The sequence below is a fragment of the Tinamus guttatus genome, unplaced genomic scaffold (assembly GCF_059628265.1).
Source record: "Tinamus guttatus ecotype Peru unplaced genomic scaffold, ASM5962826v1 Tinamus_guttatus_pri_ptg000420l, whole genome shotgun sequence".
NCBI lineage: Eukaryota > Metazoa > Chordata > Aves > Tinamiformes > Tinamidae > Tinamus > Tinamus guttatus.
Window position 1 is genome coordinate 594637 of NW_028288954.1, and position 6453 is coordinate 601089.

Below are 6453 nucleotides of genomic sequence, written 5' to 3' on the forward strand. Positions count from 1 at the left end.
CTCCGTTCCCCTGTGCATCACGGCCCCAGCCCAGCCCTGCTACTACGGCCCCACAACGAGCCGTGTCCCATTGCCTTGCCAGCCGCAGGTCCCTTCCCTTGGGACACGCAGCCCTGGGCAGCCTCCCCCAACCCCAAACCCTTTCCCCCGTGCACCCCGGGGCACCGGTACCCTGAGCAGCAGCAGCTGATGGCCGACGGGTGCGTGTTCTTGCTCTGCCCATGCAGGATGCTTTGGAGCCCCAAGAGGAGGAGAAGTCATTGTCCTCCTGCAGCCCCACAGCAGACATTGAGCCAGGTATGTACCCGCGTGCAGAGCCATTCTAGGGACAGCGGGTCTGTCTGGGACAGCGAGCGGCACCGGGGCCGGCAGCAGGAAGCGCTCGGGAGTTGCTGTGCTGAGGCCACAGCCCCTTGGGAAGCCCTTGGTGGCAGGGACAGGCAGGTGCAGCCCTGCGCCCGTGCAGCCCATTGCCCACAGCTCTGCTTCCCACTGCAGGCACCGCCGCCCTCCCACACATCGCGGCTCCCCGGCGATGGTGCTCGCGGCTCAGGACGGCGCTTCGGGCTCTGCGCAGAGTGTTCTGCTGCCGCTACATCGTGGGGCAGCGAGAGGAGCGGCGCAGGTGAAAGAGCCCAGCAGGATCCCTGGAGCGGGGCTGGCGCAGAGCAACAGACACCGTGTCCTGGGGGCTACAGAGAGGCTGCTGCATCGTGCCCCATAGCAGCCATGTGCCCACACAAGCCCTGGGTGGCAACAGCCAATGTCAGCTCCAAATAAACCCCTCAGAAGGTTTTTCTCCCCTTGTCAGTTGTTGTCAGAAAATCTCCATGAAAACACTAGGGGGGCTGTGGGACCCTAAGGCCATGGGTGACTCCTGACTCTGCACTGGCCTTGGTGGCTGGGGTGGGAAGCAGATCTAGCCAAACAGGGCTGCTCACAACTGGCACGGCTGGCACGTATCCAGGCTCTTGAATGGTTCTCAGGGTGACCCCAGGGCTCTTGCAAGAGCAGGAAATGTTTTCAGGTGTGCATTAGCTCCGGCCTGTGCTGCTTCTCTGCGAGTGCATGAATCACTCTCCAGTCCTCCTTCCCTGCACCTCCTGGGTCCCCCCTGCTTTTCCAGGGACTGATGAGCCCTCCTTTCCCCAGGCATGCCTGCATTTGCTGCGTGGTCTTTGGGGGACTCTACCATGGGCTGCCTCATGTTTGGTGAGACTGCACTCTCTGCCACCCCTAGGCATCCCCGGGGTTCCCCTGAGCTCTCCTGAAGCCTCAGGTTCCCTTCCACAAGGATGGGCATCTGTCATCAGCACTGTCACCTGTGCGACAGCCCCAGGCATGCAATTCAGAGACCATTCTGCACCTCCAGTGGCAGTGCTCCCAGGGACAGGAACCCCGAATGCAGCCCTTGGTCCCTGAAAGACCACGCTGGGCCTCTGACCTCCTCCCCTGGAGCCCACAGAGCGCACAGGCAGAGCAGAGGCCCTTTCATGCTGCAATCCCTTGGGTGCATTGGTGTACTGTTGACCCCAGCTTCAGAAGAAAGACACAAACTTCATGTTTTTCTGGAGGCTAAGTCTTGCATAAGGCTGTCCATTGCCTTGTCCTGCTTTACTTAGGAAACACATGGAAACACAACCCCACCACCACTCTGTCCCTTCAAAAGTCCAAAGGTGTCTGTGTGTGTCCAGCTGCCACCCTCTCTCCATCCCTATGGATTACGAGCTTAGACAGGAAGCTCCTATGCAGAGAGACATAAAATTTAGTCAAGGGGAAACCTCCTGTGAACTTGCGGAGCACAGAGGAGGGAACTGAATCGCGCTGCATCCCAGGAGCTTCTCCATGGGCATTTGGTGCATGGATTAACTCCCCGTGAAGAGCCCGTGGAGCAGGAGGAAGTGAACCAACTTCCTGCTCCTGGGCAGGTGTCGGGTCCTCTTACGTGGCGGGAGCAGAGGCTTCTGCAGGGGGACATTTCCAGCCCACAGATGATCGTCCCCTGCTGGCACCAGCCGCAGCACTGGGCTCCAATGTTACCGATGTTATCGAATATTCATTAATCCACAGCCAATCAGGTGGTGGCGGCGGGGCCCAGGGGCGGGGCGGGTACTGAGCGCCGCTGGCAGGGGGGCGGGGCAGTGGCAGAAGCAGCCAATGAGCGTGCGGCGGGAGGCTGGGGGCGTGGCGGTGCGTGCCGTGGGCGGGGCCAGCGCGTGAGGCGGCCGTTGGGCAGCAGCGGCTGCAGGCGGCGGCGGCCCCGGGGCCGCAGCGAGGCGCGCGGCGGGCGGCGGCGGCTGCGGGTGGCGCGAGTCCCGCACGACCGATCCCTGCGCGATCCCTGTGCGGACAGAGGCACTCGGGACCGCCGGAGACGGCGGCTGGAGGCGGCCCGAGGCGCAAGGGGCCGACCGGGGCCCCGCGGCCTTGCAGCCGGAGGCTGGGGCCGTTGCTGTCTGTTGTGGGCAGCGGCCGTTGGGCTGTGCGGGAGCGTGCGGCAGGCGGCGGAGGAGCACGAGGCCCCGGCGGGCCGGGCCAGCAGGCGGCGGCCCCGCAGCTGCAGCCGCCCGGCCCGGCCTGGCCCAGCCCGGCCCAGCCCGGCCTCCCGGGAGCAGTGTCGCGGGCCGCCCGGTGCCAGGGAGCTGCGCGCGGCCGCCATGGGGAAGCGGAGCTCGGCCGGCTGCGTGCCGAGGTGAGTGGCGGCGGGAGCCGCCCCGCGGGTGCCGGCCCCGCTGGGCCCCCCTGGGTGCTGCCGTCCCCCCATGGCACCCCCAGAGCCACCCCCCTGGGGCCGGGTACCCCCCTGCGTTGGGTGACAGACAGCCCGGGTGGCCCTTCCCCCCAGTGCCGCTTCCTGTGGGGGCCGTGTCCCTCCCTGCCCTTGGGTGCAGGGTCCCACCGGTCCCCATCTACCCCCACCCCTGGTCCCCGTCACTGCCCTCCCTCTGCCCTGGGGTGCAGGGACTTGGCACTTTTGTCCTCCCAGTGTCCCCTCCCCGTGTGACACGGCCCCACAAACACACTCGCCTGTCTGCAGTCACAGAGATGCCTGCGCACAAGTGCGTGTGTGTAAGCGAGCACGGGGACGTGCGTGTGCTTGGGTGTGCACGTGCTCGGACGTGCCCGTGTGTGCGTGTGCGCTGCGCCCGCTCCTGCCTCCTCGTGGCAGGGGCCCGCGTGGCCCTGGGGCTGCACGTGAGCCCGTCCATCCGTGCGCGCGGTGCGTGCGAGCTGGCGAGTGTGTGCGCTGCACACGGGAGAAGCACCCCAGGCGTGTGAGTCTTCACGGCCACCCGTGCCTCCTGTGACACGTGTGTGCTCATCAGCACACTCGTGTCCTGCCTGTGTAGGACACGTGTTCTCATGCATATGGTCACGTCACCTGTGTGTGAGACCTGCTGGTGCTCGTGCACATGCCCATGACACCTGCTTGCAGCACAAACGTGTGCTCGTGCGCACCCTGCCCGGGGTCCCCATGTCTCCTGCTGGAATTATGGGAATGGGCCCAGGCTTCCGGGCCCCCACTCTGTCCATTGACCCGCCCCCATCCTCCCCAGGTTCTTCAGAGCCTTCCTGAAGAGGCTGCGGATTGTGCGTGTAGTGGCCAAGAACCCCGACACCACCACTGCCGAGCCCCAGGTGAGACCCAAGGGGGTCCCGTGGGTGGGAGAGCCGGGACCGAAGGGTTCCTTCCCCTGGGGGGGACACCAGGGGATCTGGGGGGCTCAAAGAGGTCTGTGGGGAAGCTGCCGAAGGGGCCCCTGGCACCTGAGGTCTGGGGGATCCCATCGCTGTCGCAGGACAGAGCTGGTGGGAGGGGGTACCAATGGGATGGATCATCGGGGCTTTTGGTGAGGGTCCCAGAGCACTGCGGGGTCCAAAGGGAACAAGGGTCCTGTCCCGGGGTGCAGGCAGGGTTGGGAAATGGTTCCAGGGGCTTCCCAAGATGCCCGATGGTGCAAGAGGGGGATTCCGAGGGGCCTGGAGGGGCCCAGGGGTGCCCCAGGCTGCAGGCAGGAGGGTCCCAAGGGGATTCCAAGGGTGCAACATGGGCATCACAAGGAGTTGGGGGGATGGTGTCCCGTGGGTGCCCCAGGGTACCACATGGGGGTTTAAATGTGTCTGGGGAGATCCCAGGGTGCAACAGGGGTGTCCCAAGTGGTCTGGGGTGGGAGTGGGGGTTCAGTGGTTCCCTATGGTGCAACGGGGGGGTCCCAAAGGGTCCGAAGGGACCACAGGTCCTCCAGGGTGCACACAGGGGGTCCCAACAGGTCTTGAGGGGCACAGTGGTACCCCCGAGCATGGGCAGGATGGAGCCAAGGGGCCTGGGAGCCCCAAGGATGCCCCAGAGTGCAACAGGGGAGTCCCAAAGGGTCTGGGGGGCCCATGGGTGCCTCGGGGTGTAGGCTGGGGTGTCCCAAGGGGTCAGCAGTGTCCCGTGGGTACCCCAGTTTACGATACAGGGATTCCAAGGGATCTGGGGATCCCATGAGTGTCCCAGGGTCCAACATGGGGGTTCCAAGGGGCCTGGGGTTGCCATGGTGCAACATGGGGATCCCAATGGGTAATGGTGGCCCAGGATGCAGTCTAGGGGTTTCAGTGTGTCTGGGAGGTTCCAAGGGTGCCCAGAGTGCAAGAGTGGGTCCCAGTGGGTGTGTGTGGGGCAGGGGGGGCAGGTCAAGGGTGCCCAGGATGCAGGCAGGGGGTTACGAGGCATCTGTAGCAGGGGGAGGGTTCCAAAGGTGCCCTGTGGTGCAAGAGGGGAATCCCAAGGGGTTTGTTGGGGTCCCATGAGTGTCCCAAGGTGCAAGCAGGGGGTTCTGATGAGTCTCTGGGCGTTCCATGGGTGCCCCAGGGTGCAGCAAGGGAGTCCCAAAGGGTCTGGGTGAGCAAGGGAGTCCCAGGGTACCTGGTGCGGGGGTCCCAGTGGGTCTGGAGGGCAACAAGGGTGTCTCAGGGTGCAGGCCTGGGTGTTACAAGAGGGCTGCAGGGGGACAACGGTGCCTTATGCTGCACAGGGGGTCCCGAAGGATCTGGTGGAGTCCCCTGGGTGCCCCACGGTGCAGGCAGTAGGTTGCAAGGGACCGGGGATCCCCAGAGTGTCCTGTGGTGCCACAGGGGGTCTGAAGGGGCCTGGGGGTCCCATGGAGCCCCAGGGGCAGGTGGGGGTACCAAGAAGTCTGGGCAAGACCAAGGGTTCCCCAAGGTGCAACGGAGGGATCCCAGTGGGTCTGTGGGTTTCCCAGGCTGCCCCAGGGTGCAGGCGGGTCCCAAGCCACCTGGGGCTCCAGTGGTTGCCCTGGGGTGCAGACATGGGTCTGGAGGGGATCCCATAAGTGCCCTGTGGTGCAGCTGGGGGTTCCAGTGGGTCTGGAGAGCTGCCAGGGGCTCCTGGGGCAGGAGGGAAACTCCGTGGAGTGACTGGGGCTCCAGGGGGAAGGGGGCCCTGCCCCCCTGCACTGCTGGGTGCCTCCTGGTGACACCGAGCCCGGCACAGGGCTCCCCGCGGGTGCTGCGCTCCAAGGAGCTGGAGGGGGCCATGGGGCCCAGCGCCCCCCCCGTGCCGGAGCTGCAGCTGCAGACGGGGCCCGCGGCCCCGCGAGCCCCCGCACAGGTGCCTCCGCGCGCGGCGCCCCTCGCCCTGCGGCCCCCGGCACCCAGTGCCCCTGGGGCGCTGCCACCGGGACCTGCCACCCTGGGGGTCCCAGCACGAGGAGCCCTCGCTGTGGGGCCACCAGCACCAGGAGCCCTCCCTGCTGGGTCCCAACCAGCTGGACCCGTCACCTTCGGGCCCTCAACACCAGGGCCCCCCACTCAGGGACACGTCCCACCTGGGCACCTCAACCTCGGGCTCCCAACCCCAGGCCCCTTCATCCCCAAAACTCCCGACTACATCTGTATCGTTATAGAACCCTCACCCACAAGACCCCCCACCCCAGGCCAATGTCTCAGTGAACATTCACCCGTGGGTACACGTCCCCAGGATCCCTCAGCCGCCTGCTCGAAACATCAGGCTGCTTCAGGCCCACGGCTAGGCCCAGGGGACCGTTCATCCATGGGACGGCCCCCCCAGGACCACATCACACATGGACCCCCATTCCCAGGAGCCCATCCACTCCCACCTATGCAACACATCACCCGTGGGCCCTGGTACCCGGCACCCTTCCTTTCTGGACCCCCACCTCCCGGCCCCTTCCCCCATGGGCTCCCAACTGTCAAACCCTTCACCCATGGGCCTTGCTTCCCTGGGCCCTCCTTCCGTAGTGCCCGCTGCCCTGGACCCTTCACCCGTGGGCCCCCGCCCCCAGTAACCATCCCCCGTGGACCCCAGATCTCAGACCCCACAGCCAGTGTTCCCCAACCTGCAGGACCCAATTCTCACGGGTGCACAACTACAGCACCCATCACCAAGGGTCCTCCCCCATCAGCACCCTTACCCCATGGGCCTCCACC